This window comes from Heterodontus francisci, chromosome 7 (assembly GCF_036365525.1).
Source record: "Heterodontus francisci isolate sHetFra1 chromosome 7, sHetFra1.hap1, whole genome shotgun sequence".
In the NCBI taxonomy this organism is placed as follows: Eukaryota; Metazoa; Chordata; class Chondrichthyes; order Heterodontiformes; family Heterodontidae; genus Heterodontus; species Heterodontus francisci.
Window position 1 is genome coordinate 29,156,714 of NC_090377.1, and position 21,142 is coordinate 29,177,855.

At 41.0% G+C, this 21,142-nt stretch overlaps 1 protein-coding gene across 3 annotated transcripts in view; it reads right to left on the bottom strand.

Moving 5' to 3' along the window:
- Positions 1-21,142, bottom strand: part of lypd6 (LY6/PLAUR domain containing 6) — a 253,340-nt gene that overhangs the window by 137,187 nt on the left and 95,011 nt on the right. The window contains exon 1 of one of the 3 annotated variants that reach the window (XM_068034945.1): positions 3,099-3,153. The exons of the other annotated variants lie outside the window; for them this stretch is intronic. The gene's annotated coding sequence lies outside the window, so the exon portion shown is untranslated. Of the gene's footprint in view, positions 1-3,098; positions 3,154-21,142 lie in introns of those variants that run through there. 3 annotated transcript variants of the gene reach the window in all.

The window sequence follows — 21,142 nt, forward strand, 5'->3', positions numbered from 1 at the left end:
CCTTACATTGCATCAAAATTGATATCTCAAGTCCCTCAATGCCATCTTCCTCGTCTCAACTCTTCAGGCTTCAGGTAATCTGCAATCCTGTCTTCTTCCATGCATGGTCCTGTCTCTCTGTATTCCTGTCAAGCCCGACTGGCTTCCTGTGCCCCAGTCAATCGATTTCAAGATCCTTATCCCCTGGCTCTGGATTACCGGTTGTCTCCTCTCCATCTGCGCCACCATCAGAGGCCAATCTTTCAGTCATTACTCCCGACGGAATGCTCTACACCTCTCACCACTTCACACACCCCCAAACCCACCCTTGCCCCCAAAATTCCTCTCATCGCTTATAACTGCAGCTTTAGTTTTCTTTTCCTTTTGTTCAGTGTCACATTTATAATGGTGTGAAATATTCTTTTACAAGAGCAACTACATAAATGTAATGTACCACAGCTTCTCCAATAATTGTTGGCATTCTTTTGATTCACTCTGGATTTGGATAACAGTGGGGTGTATTCCTCATGACATGTTCAATAACATACCAAGTACTACTTTATTTTCAGACTGTTAAGCTGCTATCAATGCTTCCATCCTATTGAAGGCAGGCATGCCTTATAAGAGACATTATAAGAGTCACTTTTTTAAATCTTACTCAAAACAGCCAACTGCTTATTTTACAATCCTGTCCTGCTAATATTTCCTTCATAGTAGAACTGGAGAGGTTTCACCAATCATTTGAACAATGCAGACACGCACACGCACACCAGACTGCAGCATTTCAGAGAGAAAGTTTAGCATACATATTTTCGGAAGACATTCCTTTTGCAAGTAGCGCTGCTGCTGCTATCCTTTTTTTTTTTGCAAAATTCACTCATAAATGTAATTACCAATTGGCATTCAGTCATCCATAAAGCAAAGGCAGCTAGTGAGTCAAGGGTAAAGGTGGCCAGGATTAATCCAGTTCAGCAAGAACGTGGAACTTCCCTGTAGATTTCACAGCTTGACCATAATATTTTCCCCGCCTCATCACCAAAAACATAGCAAGAACACAGTTGTGGTCAATTCTGAAAGCACTGTCAATCTCTGCAGTCACTTTCAGTAGGCACACTTGCCAACATTTGATGACCCAGATCTGGATCTGAGGAAAAGGTCATGCAGGGTTACAACTAAGGGAGGGGGCAGCAGGTCAAGCAGGCTTGTGGCATGAAGACAACTGCAGGTTGTCGAGGATAATCATGGGGCGTGTGATAGAAAAAGCAAGCCCAGAAGGGTAGTGATGAGGGCTGATAGAGTGCAGGTTGGGTAGAGTCATGGGGAAGGAGGTGACTGAATAGGTTCATAGTTATGGTTCATTGGAAGATAGTTCAGAAAAAAGTGTGTGATTGCTGCAAAAGGAGCAAGAGAGGATTGAATGTGGCCTCATCAGAGGACATTTTAATGGGATCTCCTGGAGGGTACGAACTAGGGCTGAACTCTAGTGTGAGAAGGGAATGGCACGGAGATGGTAATGAGTGAACCAGTGCAATGGGAATGAAATTTCCATGCTCCACATGAAGATCAGTATTAAATAAGGTTCTTCCTGATAATTGTTGAATTTAAAGTTTTTGATACTAAAGCATTACACCACTCTGGTCTCTCCTTTGCCAAGAGCTATTGAGAGCTGAATGAATGGACATTATACAGGCCACGTGTACTTTTGAGAAAAACCATGGCACGTAGAATAAGGTCACTTGACAGATTTACAACAGAAGTTGAAAAATTAAGAGAAATGAGTACAGTTTCCTACAGAATCCTGATATCATCCATGCAAATATGCACGGACATGAACTATACTGCATTCATTTTTAACTATGAATTGAAGAGCATAGTAGTCACATCAGTGCAATCTTTAAATGCGAAACCAATTCTACAGGACCAATCTTGGAGAAAATGGCACAATTTCTACTGCTGGAGTCGTGTTGGAATTTACAGAACAAGCGCATGAACACTGAGGAGCAGGAAAGGCTGCTAGGCCCAGCAAGCCTGCTGCCGTTAGATTAATGAACCCTACATGCCTCCCTTCTTACCGTACTCTGCAAATCCTTGTCTCCTTAAATGCATCTAACCATCTCGATTTCACATATACTGTTCAATTCACTGGCCTTCCCCGGTAAATTACTCCACAATTCAACTCTACATTAATTGCGAGAAAGGTGCAAAAACACTCGTATTTTCAGTGGTCACACAGAAATAATTCTGAGATGAAATGTCTGCTTTTACTGTAAGGCACAGTAACTATTACATTGTGATCCTGTCCTGACAGTTTTCCTTGACGACAATTAGACTGATGGCACAATGCCAAAAACAACCCATAAATTAAAATGACACTTCACATGAGTACCCCAACTGAGGGAAAGCAACTGCCATACCTATCCTGTTATCATAGGGAGATGTGACTGGCATTCAGCTAACATCACATACAACCTCTTTATTATGCTCAGTAGATTAAAGGGTTAGGGAAGCTATTTTTCTCCTTGTTTTCCTGTCACTTCAAAACTGTGACCACCCAGTTCTTAGAAAATTCCACCAACTCTGAAATTTTAAAGAAAATAAATGCTTGGGCCGCAATCAGAAATACTGCCTCCAGTCCCATTAAAATGGTACACTGAAGCTTTGCAAAATTCTTCAAATGATAATTTAATTCTTTAAGAACAGAAGTAAAAGCTAAGTCCACAAATTGACTTTTTGGTGATAAGTCTCTGTATTACAATGAATACAAATCATCAATAAAATTAAACTAAAGAACATTGCACTAGGAATGAGATCATGTGCAACAATCAAGACAGATTCAGCTTCCAAGCATATACTGGTGACATGCTAATTTACCTCTCCACCAACACCACTGACTCCTCAGTCATTGTTCTACTATCCAATTGTTTGTTTGAAATCAAGTCTTGAACGAGTTAACATTTTCTATAGTTCAAAGTCTACAAAACTGAAGTTATCCTAGTCAACTCCTAGCATTCCCAAAGTGTCTCTGGTTCTAACTCCATGAACATTACTTTTTTTTTCCATTTAGTCTCGCGTTGTGGCATTTCTGGCAAGGCTGGCATTTATTTCCCATCTCTACTTACCCAAGGTTATAATGGGTCTTCTTCCTGAACCGCTGGTAGCAGTTTGATGCAACTGAATGGCTTGCTAAGCCATTCCAGAGAGCAGTTCAGAGTCAGCAATCTGTTTCATCTGTCAAAAGAATTGATCACACTTAGATTTTACCTTCAAAGTGTTAGAAGTATTAAGAATATTGAAAATATGTTGAACTGAACTCTAACTGAGCTTGGCATGTTTATTCACAGCAGTTAGATTTTGTTGTCTTTTCAAACACAGGTTTTATTTTCACAACAGAAAAATAATACATTATGAATTATGTGGTGTAACTTTCCTGTTGTTAAAGAGCATCATAACATCTGACGTACCATGAGCAACATCACAGGGGTCTTCAAAAAGATATTGAAGTCCCTATAAGCATCAAGATTTCACAAAAATGAAATTGCAAACTTCAAGAAACAGGGATTATTTTCTCCTTGAAGATTCAAAAGAAGTCCAATGGAATAGAATTTCGAATTTGCACTTTTGGGGACACAGAAAACTCTCTGGCCCTCAAATTCCTGGGTCTGGAGAAGACAGAAAGACCTATTTCTACCCAGATATCTGTGGCAGAACCTGTTCATATTGGAACTTCAACCCAGTTATACTGATCCTTTTCATTCCAGGGGAAAGCTGGGAGTGAATACAAACATATGAATTTGGAGCAGGATTAGGCCACTCGGCCCCTCGAGCCTGCTCCACCATTCAACAAAATCATGGCTGATCTGACTGTAACCTCAACTCCTGCCTGCTCCCGATAACCTTTCACCCCCTTGTTTATCAAGAATCTATCTACCTCTGCCTTAAAAATATTCAAAGACTCTGCTTCCACTGCCTTTTGAGGAAAACAGTTCGAAATTCCCACGACCCTCTGTGAGAAAAAATTTCTCCTCATTTTTGTCTTAAATGGGTGACCCCTTATTTTTAAAGTGACCCCAAGTTCGAAATTCTCCCACAAGAGGAAACATCTTCAGCCTCCCCCCATCTCCAGGATTTGGGATGGGATCCCTGGTTTGGGACTGGCACAGGTAAGGGTTCTACTCTGTCACACTTCTGCCATTGGCAGATTCCCAGGAATTTTGAGGCCTCCATTTTTAGTGAAATTCGCTATATGTACTTGTGTATGTCTGGACATATGTGAACAGATCTGAAGTTTTGTTAAAGTTGACCTTTGGAGCTGGGAGGAGAACAAAAAAAACAGAAAGTAACAAAAAATGCATAGCAGATACAGTAAACATTTAGAAGAGAAAGACAGATGAGTATTTTGGATGAGATCTTTCATTTACATTCAATGTTTGTCATTTAAACACCCTTTCAGAATGGCTGGAAATAGGTTGAAGTTTGTTCCTATGGGTCTAATGCTGCATCAAACCATTTCAGAAACACTGTTTGTTCCAGTAGGAATATCCCGTTTCAACAGGCAAAATGACAGCAGTGACATTCAGCTTTCTAACTCATGTGTAGGACTACAGGCTCTGGCTTGCTCAAGAGCATAAGGCATCGAAGTCTAGTAAACACCAGCCATAAAGAATTCAGTTCCATAAAGCCATGGACTTCAAGGAAGATTTGCAAGGATAATAAGGCCTTGCATTTTTTCATCCACAGGATCTTACAATAAGGTCAGAAAATGCAAAGACCAAACTTAGACAAGTGAACGCATGTTAAAGGGCTTGTCAAGTGACTCCAGCATCCCCTGACTTATGACAGCACCACTAATAGTCTTAAGGTATTTATAGTATTATGGTACTGTACTGCAGTAAATTGACTTCTTTGTATTAATCTTGTATTGATGACAGCACTGCAGGGCACATTTAACTACACAAAGAAACATCAACAGCTTGAAATATAGTTGAATTGAGGATTACATGTCCCTCATCACCTTGTTCTAGTGAGCCCATCTAAGCCAAGAAAGCCTAAAAATCTGCTAGGCTTTTCAAACCGATTCAATGGATTTAAATTTAAGATAGCATTGCACTGTACTCTTCAAACTAAGTCAATTTGAACCAGATTAACTGCTATATTTATTTGCAGGAAGGGATTATACTTGTAAAATCTGTACCTGTCCATCCACCCTATGCAAATCTGTTAGAGAGTATTTCCTGCATGTTCAGTCTTCAACAGCAGCATCATTTGGGTGGTCTTGATACAATGTGCAGCATCAACAATCTATCCCAAATAATGACACTCTTCAAGGTAGCCACCAGTGCAGGTGCAGGCTGCCGTCCTCCAATGATTTAAATGATCCCATCTCCAGAATTTGGATCAGGGTCCACATTCTCTACTACAGGCCATCAAGTGTCCCCCTCTTCTGCCGGCAGAGCAGAAAGCTCAGGCTTTACAGCCCCGATATCTTGCCATAAATCTATATCATTTCTGGAACAAGATCTTCCGAGGAATTAGAAGGTGCACTGCATCACTGAAGATATCCTTTCACCTCTATTCCACGAGTTCAAATCTAGCACAAACCAGTGAGACCAAAGTCTTTTCTCTCGGACATGTGTAAAGTTTATACTTGAAGTCATGCTTGTGCAATTTCAATCCAGTTGCAGGTCGATAGGTAAACAAAACTTCTCACCATTTTGTACAAATTGTAACAACATTGGTAATCTCATTCAGAAAGATTTAAAAGATGTCAAAAAAGGTGCAATAGAACAATTTAATATGGTACAGCAGTGACAGGGTCTTCAGCAGTCTTCAGAGGTTAGGTTATGTATAACTGCTGATTCAAAGCAGAAGGAGGTTTATTCTGCATCTGCCCTTGCTACCGTAATGACACATGTGAACATTTATAAAGGATCTCTCATTTAACAAATTGTCTTTTGTTCAGTAGAGGTAGCATTGGACTTGTCCCTAAGAAGGAGGGTACAACTGCTAAATGTCAGAGGGCCTGCCCAAACTAAAGGTCAATAAATTTAAAAGGCAATTTGGAAATTCTTGTCTAATATATTTGATAGCCTGTGGTTCCCACTGACTACTGAAACGTCAGTGAAATAAATTTTTCATTTTCATTATTTGCAACAATCTTCAGACAGAAGTGCCGAGTTGATGATCCATCTCGGCCTCCTCCTGGAGTCCCCAGCATCACAGATGCCAGACTTCAGCCAATTCGATTCACTCCGCGTGATATCAAGAAACGACTGAAGGCACTGGATACTGCAAAGGCTATGGGCCCTGACAATATTCCGGCAATCATACTGAAGACCTGTGCTCCAGAACTTGCTGCGCCCCTAGCCAAGCTGTTCCAGTATAGCTACAACACTGGCATCTACCCTTCAATGTGGAAAATTGTACAGGTATGTCTTGTACACAAAAAGCAGGACAAGTCCAACCCGGACAATTATCGCCCATCAGCCTCCTCTCAATCATCAGTAAAGTGATGGAAGGTGTCATCAACAGTGCCATCAAGCGGCACATGCTTAGCAATAACCTGCTCAGTGACGCTCAGTTTGGATTCCGCCAGGGCCACTCAGCTCCTGACCTCATTGCAGCCTTGGTTCAAACATGGACAAAAGAGCTGAACTCAAGAGGTGAGGTAAGAGTGACTGCCCTTGACATCAAGGCAGCATTTGACCGAATATGGCATCAAGGAGCCCTAGCAAAACTGAAGTCAATGGGAATCAGGGGGAAAACCCTTCGCTGGTTGGAGTCATACCTAGAGCAAAGGAAGATGGATGTGGTTGTTGGAGGTCAAATCATCTGAGCTCCGGGATATCACCGCAGGAGTTCCTCAGGGTAGTGTCCTAGGCTCAACCATCTTCAGCTGCTTCATCAATGACCTTCTTTCAATCATAAGGTTAAAAGTGGGGATGTTCGCTGATGATTGCACAATGTTCAGCACCATTTGTGACTCCCCAGATACTGAAGCAGTCCGTGTAGAAATGCAACAAGACTTGGACAATATCCAGGCTTGGGCTGATCAGTGGCAAGTAACATTCGCACCACACAAGTGCCAGGCAATGACCATTTCCAACAAGAGAGAATCTAACCATCTCCCCTTGACATTCAATGGCATTACCATCGCTGAATCCCCCACTATCAACATACTAAGGGCTACCAATCACCAGAAACTGAACTGGAGTAGCCATATAAATACCGTGCCTACAAGAGCAGGTCAGAGGCAAGGAATGCTGTGGCGAGCAACTCACCTTCTGACTCCCCAAAGCCTGTCCACCATCTACAAGGCACAAGTCAGGAGTGTGATGAAATACCTCCACTTGCCTGGATGGGTGCAGCTCCAACAACACTCAAGCAGCTCGACACCATCCAGGACAAAGCAGCCCGCTTGATTGGCACCCCATCTACAAACATTCCCTCCCTCCACCACCGACGCACTGTGGCAGCAGCGTGTACCATCTACAAGATGCACTGCAGCAACGCACCAAGGCTCCTTAGACAGCACCTTCCAAACCCTCGACCTCTACCAACTAGAAGGACAAGGGCAGCAAATGCATGGGAACACCACCACATGCAAGTTCCCCTCCAAGTCACACACCATCCTGACTTGGAACTATATCGCCGTTCCTTCACTGTCGCTGGGTCAAAATCCTGGAACTCCCTTCCTAACAGCACAGTGGGTGTACCTACCCCACATGGACTGCAGGGTTTCAAGAAGGCAGTTCACCACCACCTTCTCAAGGGCAATTAGGGATGGGCAATAAATGCTAGCCTGGCCAGCGACGCCCACATCCCATGAATTAATAAAAAAAAGTTTGCGTGGGTAATTGAGAGATGCTCCCTTAACAATTAGTATACATTAATGTATCAATGCAGCAACCAATTAGATCCACACTGCATTAACCAGGCGTTGAGAAGAAGGAATTCGTTAGCAGATCTTAAGCTGCCTATCAAAGCAGATCCTTGTTCGTTCAATTTTGCATTTGAATCAACACTAAAATAAGTTCAAGAAAGAGATTTATAGCTACAACAGACTCAGGCACTAGGTGATAAAATGATGGCGGGGTGGGTTGGGAGTTTGGGAGCATTCCATTCCTGATATCTCTCAGTAAAAAGGGAAAAGTGCAAACAATGTACATTTGAAATGCTAGAAATACACCAGGTTGATCAGCATTGAAAGAAAAAGACAGGATAATGTTTCGGATGGATCCCTTCCCAGAATTGTTCAGTATTTTCTATTTTTATTACCAATCTCTCTCATCTTGATGAAAATTCCTCCAAACCAAAGAAGCAAAAAGCAAAGACCTTCTTCTGTTCTCTATGTTTCCTGTGTTCAGCTTCGTAGCAATTATAATTTATTCTGGAATAATTAAACCAATCACAATGATTTAAAATGCAGTGTGTGATGTCATCATTGTGCACACTGTGGTCCAAGACAGGCCACCATAACTAACACCATCTAGTGGTGGCAGCAGTGCATGCCAGCTGCAACCAGGCAGGTACCTTTTCAGTTAGACCACCAAAGAGGTACTTTAGTTTTAATAAGTTTTTAAGCATCTGTTCTAGAGGATTCTTACAAACGCTCTATCCTTCTTGAAAAGGGTGAATGCTTCAATTATGCTTTTGGAGCATCTTCTCACCACCATTCCCAGACATTGTCGTCATCATTGGCTATCCCTCGATTCAAGGATGACGTCTACTCAAGGTCACAAGTTTCTACCATGGGTCTTCAGGTGACTGAACAGGCTGATTCTCGACCCGCAGGTCTTTGGGCACGAGGCAGGACATCGCACGAGGTAGTGGGATCCAGAGTGCAGGATTTGTTTCCTTTTCTTTCTTTCTCGGCCGCCGCTCTGCCTCATCGTTAAGGTGTTTCGACTCAAAGCATGATGCAGCTTGATGACAAGTTGTCACATTTTGAACAAATGGTAGTAAGTTCCTTCCAGTCATTAATGTTAATGGTGCTGTATTGACACAGTCACATCTGGAGTGACACTTTGTGAGAAGAATTGCTTGGACTGTTGTCTTGCCATCCTGTTTCACTTTGCCACTTCTGTACAATGTCACCTCCAAACAGATTTTCAAAATAGGTAGGTTAAATTCTGAGCGCATCTTCCATAGACTAGGCTCTATTTCCTTGAGTATAGAAGATTAAAGGGGTGATCTAATTGAGATGTTTAAGATGATTAAAGTAATTAAAGTATTTGATATGGTAGATAGAAACTATTTCCTCTGGTAGGGGAGTATAGAACAAGATGGCGGGGGGGGGGATGGGGGAGAGTGGGTGGGGTTGTGTAACCTTAAAATTAGAGCCAAGTCATTAAGTGCTGATATCAGGAAGCACTTCTTCACACTTAAGGTTATGAAAATCTGGAATTCCCTCTCTCCCCAAAAAGCTCAAGGGGGTAAGTGGCTTGTTCCTGTTGTGATGTTCCTAAATAGTTTCTATAGATGTAGTAAGCACATACACAACACTGGCACAAATGCCTGACAGCCTCCAATATTTATTTCCATCTGTACATTCACAAAGAAATTACTTAACTTGAGGTTGCCTTGAGGAATATCCCAAAACTGAAGACATTTGAGACCCAATGTAATCTGCCAGAGGTAATACATCTACTTCCATTAGAGCTTTTCCAGCTTTCAGTATTTATGCTAATCGACTTTGACTACAGTACCTTAGAAAGGCATTTATATACATATATTTTATATATATATATATATATGTCTTTTCAGAGTGAAACTATAGCATATCTTTGAAAACTATTGTTTGTAGGACAGGAACTTATGATGTTCGATTTCAATGTATTTTAATGACAGCTTTGAGGCTCTGGCAGTTGGAATAACATTGGTGCATTTACACAACAGTTACTAATTGGAGACCACAGTTTGCCCTACAGGGAGGCAGAACCACGATGCCGGTTCTAGTTCCCTGCCAGCTGGCGCCTAACCTTTCAAATGCCTGGGTACACTATGCACAGAGCTCTCTCACAAAAGCTAGAAACTTAAATATTTATACAATGGGAAGAATTTTCGTTCTCCATTTACATTGAGGTCAGGTAGGTTCCAAAATGCCCTGAACACTATGTAACCCACACTAGATTTGCAATCCATGTACTGTCAATGTATGTCAATTTAACACCTGTGTAAAGCTTTGTATCCACACTTTACAAGCAGTCTAAATTCACCCTCTTACTTCATATAATACAATGGGCAAATCTCTTGGCAGCAAATAACAAAGGTACAGTTCTACCCATGTTAAACGAGCAATGAAGTTTGCTTCAAAACCCATCATTCACTGTAGATATACATGGAAAAGCATTACCCTGTACACTGGGGCACTCGTAAGAAGTATTACTGATATTACTATATGTAGTTATTCAGTATCCTGGCCAATTACTCAAACAATAGGCTTTCAAAAGTTTTTGTATAACTTCACTGCAGTACTCAGCATCACTGAAAATGATTACAAAAATAAAACTTAAAGGCTACAGTGTCCCTTTCCCTGATCTCCAGCATGTCATTCCAATGAGAGTATTTGCTTTTCTGTTTGTATTTATGCAATTATTTCATCTCATTGTTTTGAGTCATCTGTCATTGCACTTAAAGTTAAAGTTCTTAATTATAAGTTGAACAATGTATACAAAGATTTTCACTGGTTTAATTTAAGATTGATGAAACTGACCTGAAATTCATTGCTCCATTGCAGCTCTAAAGTTAGAGTGCTCCTAGATAAGACTGTTCTTTATGCTAACAAAGGACTCAGGAGGTTGCCAAATTTTACTGCTCTAAATGAATTGTTATTAAAATACAAAAACTTTTGATACTTAAAACTGAAATATTACTTAGGAACAGGTGTAGGCCATTCAGCTTCTTCGTTGTTCTGCCATTCAATTGTTGATAGGTATCTGAAGTCCACTTACCCACCTTGGTTCTGTAACTCTTAATACCCTTGCCTAACATAAACTCAGTTTTGAAATTTTCAATTGACCTAGTCTCAACAGCTTTTTGGGGAGTGAGTTCCAGATTTCCACTACCCTTTGTGTGAAGTACTTTCTGACATCAGCCAAGAAAGGTCTAACTCTAATTTTAAGGTTATGCCCCTTTTTCTGTATACTGCCCAGTGTCACTGGAGTAAATAGGAATGCAGGGAATTGGATCTACACTTGAAAAGGAAAAATCTGCAAAAAGAAAAAAAAGACTTGCATTTATATAGCGCCTTTCAGGACCACCGGACATCTCAAAGGGCTTTACAGCCAATGAAGTACTTTTTGAAGTGTAGTCACTGTTGTAGTGCAGGTCAATGAGGAAAGAGCAGAGAGTGGGGACTAATTGTGACTAAGCCGTCACAGGCACAATGGGTAAAATTCTATAATAATGGGTTGCTTAAAGAGTGCTCACATGTGATTTTCCATTTTGTTCTCTCTGATCCAGTCTTACAGCCACCAGGGATCATCTGTTGATTACTAAACACTGCTACAGTCTTTCTAAAGCAATTAACGACGGTTGCAGAATAAGTTGAAAGTATCAATTTGGAAAAAGTTTGTTTCAACTGTGAAAACAAATTATAAAAAATTGTTTGAAGGTTTACATACTGGAAAAAAGTTTGGTTGCATACAGTTTGGGTGACTGAACTAGTAAGTCAGGCCTGGACTAATGCTGTAAAGAATGTGACTTCAAATCCCACCATGGCAGATCAAGAAATTCAGTTTAAAAACAAAATCTGGAGAGAAAAAGTGACTGTGAAACTGTTGGATGTCATGAAAATCCACTGGTTCACTGACTTACTTTAGGAAAGGAAACTTGTTTTCCTTACCCGATCTGACCTATATGTGATTCCAGTCCAACATTAATGTGGTTGACTCTTAACTGGCATCTGAAGTGGCCTAGCAAGCCACTCAGTTGCATCAAACTGCTAAATGAAGGCACACCGCCACCTGCTCAGGACAAGCAGATGATAAATGATAGCTTTTCCAACGACGCCCATATGTTGAGAATGAACAAAATATAAACTAGAGTGTGGACTGTCTCATTAGATTCATGTTAAATTTTGAATAGCATGAGCTTGTAACAGCTAAATAACATGAGAAAGAAGCATTTAGCATTTCATGTGAACAGCCACGTGCCAAGTTAATACTTGCCTCAGAGACAGTTATTGTGTCATGACCTGAACAGCCTTAAAATAGCCAGATACATCAAGGGAGGGCAGGTTTAGACTCAATCCAAGAGGTCACTCATAAGTTTGCATCACAGAAGATTTTTTGTTGCTTGAGTATTTGGTGCTTCTGATGAAAAGAATTCTCCAATAGAAAGTACCATGCAGAAATCCAGATGTGGAGATGGAGTTGAGAGGATAGTTAAGTGCAACCTAAGGCCAACTCTGGAACAACATATTTCCTTCATGGTGCTTTCAGTCAGTTAAGCAGTGCCTCACATATTGACTCCCAGAGACAGTGAGGGTTATATAAATATGCTTCAGAAACTTAACAATGACCAGAAACCCATCCATTAGCTTTGATGGTTCATGAGTGAAAAAGTTTTTTTTGTCTTTAATCTGTTTCAGACCATAATCTTCTCTCTTTGAACAGGTAGTAGCACTTTTAAACTGTTCAAAGAAAGAGTTATAAACATGTGTTCTGCAGATTACTATGGAGGCGCCTTCTACAAACTTCAAGTTATGGTTTACGACATAATTACATCACTGATTTAAAATGTTATACATTAAACAAAACTCCTGAAATGCTAATAGAGTAATGCTTTCCTAATCACCATAACTGTCCCATTCAGTAGGAACAAAGTACTCATTGATTATAAAACCACATCCTGCCTCAAAGCACCTGTGAGTAAAGAAAAGTCAACCTACAGTATAAATCATGTCTGATACATTGTGATCTGCAGTGGCTCACATTTGCAGTTTGCCTTTTGGAGGACTGAAATTGTATCTGTGTATCTTTGATTGCGGCGATTGATCAATTCATGAAATGTTCTCCAGCTCTGTACATTATAATTTTTATAAATTTGGACAGAGTCTTAGAACCATAGAACCATAGAAAAAGTACAGCACAGAAGGCCATTCAGCCCATCGTGCCTGTGCCGGCCCAATAAATTATCGGCCCAAACTAATCCCACCTTACAACACCTGGTCTATAACCATGTAGTTTGCAGCACCTCAGGTACATGTCCAGGTACCTTTTAAAAGAATTGAAGGTCTCTGCCTCCACCACCATTCCTGCCAGCGAATGCTAGACACCCACCACCCTCTGAGTGAAAAAGTTTCCCCTCATGTCCCCTCTAATCCTTCTGCCAATCAACTTAAATCTGTGCCCCCTGGTAACTGACCTCCCCGCCAGGGGAAACAGGTCCTTCCTGTCCACTCTATTTCGGCCCCTCATAATTTTGTACACCTCAATCAAGTCACCTTCAGCCTCCTCAGTTCCAGGGAAAACAATCCTAGCATATCCAATCTTTCTTCATAGCTGCAACCTTCAAGCCCTGGCAACATTCTTGTAAATCTCCTCTGCACTCTCTCCAGAGCAATTATGTCCTTTCTGTAATGTGGTGACCAGAACTGCATGCAATACTCCAGCTGTGGCCTAACCAATGCTCTATACAGTTCCAGCATCACATCCCTTCTTTTGTACTCAATACCTCGGCCAATAAAGGAAAGCAATCCATATGCCTTCTTCACCGCTCTATCCACCCGTCCTGCCACCTTCAGGCAGCTGTGGACATGCACTCCAAGGTCTCTCACTTCTTCTACCCCTCTCAATATCGTCCCATTTATTGTATATTCCCTCGCTTTATTTGCCCTCCCCAAATGCAATACCTCACACTTCTCTGGATTAAATTCCATTTGCCACTTTTCTGCCCACTCAACCAAAACATTGATATCTTTCTGGAGTCCGCGTCTTTCCTCTTCACTATTAACTACACGGCCAATTTTTCAGTCATCAGCAAATTTCTCAATCATGCCACCCACATTTAAGCTGAAATCATTAATATATACCACAAACAACAAAGGGCCCAACACTGAGCCCTGTGGAACACCACTGGAAACCACTTTCCATCCACAAAAACATCTGTCAACTACTACTGTTCGTTTCCTGTCACTGAGCCAATTCTGGCTCCATCCTGCCACATTCTCCTGTATCCCATGGGCTTTCATTTTACTGACCAGTCCGCCATGCGGGATCTTGTCAAATGCCTTACTAAAATCCGTGTAGACCACATCCACTGCACTACCCTCATCAATCCTCCTTGTCACTTCCTCCAAAAACTCAATCCAGTTAGTAAGACATGACCTTCCCCTAACAAATTCATGCTGATTATCCTCAATTAATCCATGCCTTTCTAAGTGACAGTTTATCCTGTCCCTCAGAATAGATTTTAACAATTTACCCACCACCAAAGTCAGACTGGCCTATAATTACCTGGCTTATCCCTCGCGCCCTTTTTAAACAATGGTACAACATTTGCAGACCTCCAATCATCTGGTACCTCGTCTGTATCTGGTGAGGATTTGAAGATGATCCTCAGCGCATCTGCTATTTCCTCCCTGGCTTCCTTTAACAACCTGGGATGCAATCCATTCGGTCCTGGCGATTTATCCACTTTCAGGGATGTCAGACCCTCTAGCACTTCCTCTCTCATTATGCTCATCATATCTAATATTTCACACTCCTCCACTTTAACTACAAATTCTGCATCAACCCTCTCCTTTGTGAAGACAGAGACAAAAAACTCATTAAGAGCCCTGCCTACATCTTCTCCATCCATGCATAAGTTCCCCTGTACATCTCTGATAGGCTTAGTTATCCTCTTGCTCTTAATGTACTGATAAAACATATTCAGGTTTTCCTTGATTTTACCTGCCAATAATTTTTCATGTCCTCTCTTTGCTTTTCTAATTTCCTTTTTAACTTCACCCCTGCACTTATATTCCTCTCAGCTTTCTAAAGTATGAAGATATTTGTGATCGTCATAAGTTTTCTTTTTTTGCTTTAACTTACTCCGTAAGCTTTTAGATAACCAGGGGGCTCTAGATTTGGCAGTACCACCCTTAATCTTTGTGGGAACATGCCTACACTGTGCCTGTAGTATCTCGCTCTTGAATGCCTCCCACTGGTTTGCCACCGATTTTCCTTCAAGTAGTTGTATCCAGTCCACTTTCGCCAGGTCACCTCTCAGTTTCATTAAATTTTCCTTCCCCCAATTTAGAACCTTAGCTTTCAGTAGATTAGGGACTTCTGTTTTGGAGAAAGACATGGGGAAGAGTTACATTGCACCACTGATACTGATAGCTTCATGATGTGTGGCACTAAAATTGCTTGACAGTGCACAACCACCATCGTTTCTCTTAAAAAAATCTTTAAAAAGAAAGCGTTGTGACCTCTGCTTCTCACCCAGGCACTGAACCTAAACAGAATCCAACAGTTCTATCCTTTCATATCACTGCACAAGCAGAGAAGTGGTAGAAAAAGATTTCACTTGGCCTGTGATCTATGTTATATTTCTAACTTTTAAACAGTGGGTATCTGGCGTCATCATCCTTTTGCTGTCTGATTTTAGCTTGCCACACAGATCGCGATATATTTATAAAATATGAAAAACTGTAATAAATATTGAACAGTCAATGGTGATACTGTGCTCTGAAATTATCTGCAGTTAGCACCTCAGCCTCACAGCTCCAGCGACCCAGGTTCAATTCTGGGTACTGCCTGTGCGGAGTTTGCAAGTTCTCCCTCTGACCGCGTGGGTTTTCGCCGGGTGCTCCGGTTTCCCCCCACAGCCAAAAGACTTGCAGGTCGACAGGTAAATTGGCCATTATAAATTGCCCCTAGTATAGGTAGGTGGTAGGGGAATATAGGGAGGGTGGGGATGTGGTAGAAATATGGGAGTAGTGTAGGATTACTATAAATGGGTGGTTGATGGTCAGCACAGACTCGATGGGCCGAAGGGCCTGTTTCAGTGCTGTATCTCTAAATAAAAATAAATAAAATAATGTTGGAATATTGTTACAACCAAATCGATAAACTAAAGACTAGCAAAGATGCAGCCGCAGTGCTGACAAGACAGGACCTGAGATATAACAGTTAAGGACTGATATGTTATCCTGCAACATCAAGAATCAGAGTGCGCTGCAAACATCAGGCAGAGAACATGAAGACGACTGTAGTATAGATCAAGAAACAAAGAACAGTGGGAAACAACCATCCCAAGCAAGAAAAAGCAACTCTATTAGAATACCACGATTATGCATCAGTGCATAGTCATTTTGATTGTACATTGATAAAAAGGTTGCAATATAGCTTAGGAGTCATGTCAGCCATCTAACTTCCAACCACATTGAAACCAGAAAGTGAGAGACCCATCTAGGAGGTTGCCTCACCGGTTTCAATTCACATCAGGTGCAGTATAACTCCAGCCTGGTGCAGTCATTGGGCCTCCTGAGAAACTGATTAGCTTACTTTTCAATGTCTTGAACCTTAGGAGGAAGCAAACATGCTTTGCTCCTTTGTGACTGGACTCAGTGTAACCCTGGAATGCTGCATAACTCTGGTCTGTGCATCACATTCTACAGTATAAACTGCAGTCTTAAAGATTTTACTGAGGAGTAACATTGAATTTTAAAAGTCCCCAGGCAATCCACTGGACAATAATATAAATAAAAACAAAATACTGCGGATGCTGGAAATCTGAAATAAAAACAAGAAATGCTGGAACCACTCAGCAGGTCTGGCAGCATCTGTGGAAAGAGAAGCAGAGTTAACGTTTCGGGTCAGTGACCCTTCATCGGAACTGACAAATATTAGAAAAGTCACAGGTTATAAGCAAGTGAGGTGGGGGTGGGGCAAGAGATAACAAAGGAGGTCTAGATTGGACCAGGCCACATAGCTGACCAAAAGGTCACGGAGCAAAGGCAAACAATATGTTAATGATGTGTTGAAAGACAAAGCATTAGTACAGATTAGCTGTTAATACACTGAATATTGAACAGCAGCAAGTGCAAACCTGAAAAAAAACAGTGGGTAAGCAAACTGAACAAACTAAGATGAAATGAAAAAAATGCAAAAAAAAAGATTGTAAAAAATGTAAAAAAGAATGTAAAAAAAAAGAGAAAGAAAAAAATAACTAAAAATGAAAGTAAAATGGGGGGCTGTCATGCTCTGAAATTATTGAACTCAATGTTCAGTCCGGCAGGCTGTAGTGTGCCTAATCGGTAGATGAGATGCTGTTCCTCGAGCTTGCGTTGATGTTCACTGGAACACTGCAGCAATCCCAGGACAGAGATGTGAGCATGAGAGCAGGGGGGAGTGTTGAAATGGCAAGCAACCGGAAGCTCAGGATCCTGCTTGCGGACTGAGCGGAGATGTTCCGCAAAGCGGTCACCCAGTCTGCGCTTGGTCTCCCCAATGTAGAGGAGACCACACTGTGAGCAGCGAATCCACTGGACAATACAAGGAGCCTCCACCAAGAAGGACAAGAGCTGCAATGTTATATATTGCAGTTCCTCTAGTATCACTGGGTCAATATGCTGGAAATACATACCCAACACCATTGTTTGAGCACTGTTACTGTAAGGGCTGCAGCAATTCAGGAGAAGACCCACTACCACATTCTCAAGGCAACTAACAATGGGCAATAAATGCAGGCTCGTCAGTGACACCTACATCCCGAGAACAACCTTTTCCAAAACACACAATTTTGCCGGACTATTCCTTCATCTGGTCAGATGTGACGTTTGGTTTTCAGTCAAAGCAGGTGGCCTTTTAGTTGAATATTTTATAATATTTTACAGGAACTGTTCAAAACTATCAAAAGATTAGAGAACGAGCAAAACAAGCAATGAAACACATCAGGCAGAAGTAGAAATCATATAAGATTTTCTTGTAAGAATCCAGGTGCACCTCATTAGAAAAACATTTGTTTTTACCTGTGGAGACGTAGACTATTCTCTTTCATCATAGACACTCAAGATAGTTCATGTTGTAAATTACAATGGATCATTCATTTAGGGTAATTAGTAGGTATGGATAGAAATTATCTGGAATTTTTTTTTAGTAGAGGGTACAATACTATTGCAAGAATTATGAAAATACCAATGTAAAAAGTTCAGACTGTTCTGATGCAAGATCACAGATCTGAAAGGCTAACTGTTTCTCTCTCCATAGATGCTGCCAGACCTGCTGAGTATTTCCAGCACTTTCTGTTTTTATTTCAGATTTCCAGTATCCACAGTATTTTGCTTTTATTTTAATGCAAAAAGTCTTAGCTGTGCTACAGTCAAGTGAGGAGGGGTTGAAGGGATTCCCCCTTTTCCTTGTTTGACCTCAACAGGTTTAATTATGTCTTAAAGTGGATGTACAGGCCAATTCAGCAGGTGTTTGATTACTTACTTGCTATGATCACAGCAAGAGCCAATTGGACAGGTTTTCTTGAGGTCACAAAGAAAGAGGTTAGCTTTATTGTATCTAAACTGAACTAATTAAAATAATAAACATTGCACCAATTTTCACACACACAAACAGGTTACAAGTGGGGAAAGGTAGATTGGTTGAGTTAGTGTCCACAGAGAAAAGGGGTATGTAGCCTGTGGCATTTGATGATTTGGCTGGCTTCTAGCTGAATTCGGTGGTCCTGAGGCTCTTAGTTTAAAGAGGTAGATGACTGGTTTGGTGGGACTCTTGGAGATAGCAATCTGGATGATTTTCTACAACAGGGTTTCTAATTGTAGCCGGAGTATGCAAAGGTGGTCAGTCAACAGGCAGGATTTGAAATCTTTCACGCTGGGATGGAGAGAGACCCCCACTCAGGTTGGCACATGTCAGAGTTCAGTTGCTTCTCCTCTGCTGCAGAGAAAACACCAGCTTAAACCACAGATGGGGAGGGACTTGTCACATGACAGTCACTCAGTGATTCAAATCATAGCAGTTAGCCGTATTTCTCTCGCTAAAGAGAACTGGTAGTTCCTTTGAACTTCCAGAGTCTTGATTCTTGCTGGGGACTGAGCAGACATTTCATCTCCCTCCTCACAAGCATTGCAGGGTAGGATACAGTGTTGCAAATTCAGTAGCCAACTTAAGCTGCTAGAAAAATCATTCTTTTAGCCGGTCTTTTAAAAAATGTCTTTAAAAAAAATAAATTCAGATTTCCAGTCAGTGGATTAAAGAAAATTATCATTCAACAAAGTGTAACAGCTGTATAAGGATAAAGATGCTAAAAGAGAATGTCATAATGATACATTGTAAAAGACAAGAACAAAGTCATTCAGCTCATGTAGCTCTCAGTTGATAGCAACGTTCCCTCTAAGCTACACATGTGCACGAACGCACAGCAACCTGGAAAGCACTGTGCAGGCCACTCAGATTGACCCTTGTAAGATACCACGCGTGCAGAGCAATAGTATTTCAAAAATTGACTTCTAGCCGCTAAATAAATTAGAAATGCTTAGGTCTTGAAAGTTATCTAAAATAGTTTGCAACATAGGCAAATATCAAAATTATAATTTTGTATCTTAGAACAGTTTTTTACAAACATCCAATTATAGAACTTAGATCATAAAACTCAGTGTACTGGAGATCGATACATCACAGCTGCGTCAAAAATGTAACAATGACAATTTACAATTGATGTTAATATTAAAAAGCTTATGCCTCTACATGCTCCATTATAAATTCCTATGTCCACATTTATAATGGAGGATGATCTCCATGGAAAATTTCCCATACTGTAACTACCAGTGATGGTGCTGTAGTGTCAGCTTTGTGTCTTGTAGCTCCTCAGCCAATCCTACGAAGAAAGTCTAGGGGATGATTTTAACACTACTCACCCAGTGGAAATCAGATTTCCTCCTACGATTTTAAGAAACTATAAACGTCCTTGATTTCACAAATCCCATGCAAAGCACACAGCTCCAGCTATTCTTCAGGCAGGTTTATTAACCAACTGGATGACAATCTCCAGATATTGGGCAACCCCAGGAGATGAGCTGTACCTGTAAACCAGCGCTGCTTTCATATTGTTCTTCCCATTGAGATTCTGGGACCCTGGTGCCTGTCGTTCAGCTCCCAGCATTTATGCTGTTGGCACATTATCTGTACCTTCACAGGAGACCCAGTTTACATGGATCTACAAGTTTGGCATCAGCCTATAAAACAAGGATACAGCAACATAAACTCTGGAAGCTGGTTTGCAGAAGGCAAGCTCCCAAAACTTGAATTAAAAGGAGAACAAAGACAAAGGAAGAAACTGGCATTTTTCTTGTGCCTTTCACGACATCAGTAATTTCCAAAACTCTTTGTGGTCAATTAAGTACCTTTTGTAGGATAGTCTTTGGTGTAATGTAGGAAATTTGCACAACAAATTTGGGTAGAGCCAGGTCCCACAAACAGCAATGCAGCAGTGTGATAATGACTAGATCATCTCTTTTTAGTGATGTTGGTTAAGGGATAAATATTAGCTGTGACACCCTGGAAAACTTCACTGTCGTTCTTCAAAATAGTGCCAAGGGATTTTTTTACATCCAGTTGAGAGGCCAGTTGGGGCCCCGGTTTTACAGCTTTGTCTGAAATTGTTCAGGAACATTAAAAGCAGCATAATTCTTTATTCAGAAAACAGAAGGACTTATAGATATGAAATAAAAACAGAAAATGCTGGAAATACTCAGCAGGTCGGACAGCATTCACGGAGAGAGAAACAGAGTTAATGTTTCAGGTCAGTGACCATTTGTCAGAATTGGGAGTGCTTAGAGATATAACAATTTTTTAAAAAGGCAGGGAAAAGTGGGGAAGAGGTGAAAGAACAAAAAGTGAAGGTCTTTGAAAGTGGAAGGCAAGAGAGATTAAGTGACAAAAGGGATGATAGTGCACGGCAAATAATAATGGCAATGGGACAAGAAGCAGAAAATGTGTCTAAAGGAGGTGTAAATGGGCATTGAAAAATCATCCTCAACAGCTGCCATCCAAAAAAAAATGGGCGCCAAGGCTGAAATTGTTGAAATCATTGTTGAGTCTGGAAGACTGTAGCATGTCTAGTCAAACAAATAGGGTGCTGTCCCTCTTTTCCCTGCCTGGCTTAAAAACTGTTACATCTCTAAGCACTCCCAGTTCTGATGAAGGGTCATCAACCTGAAACATTG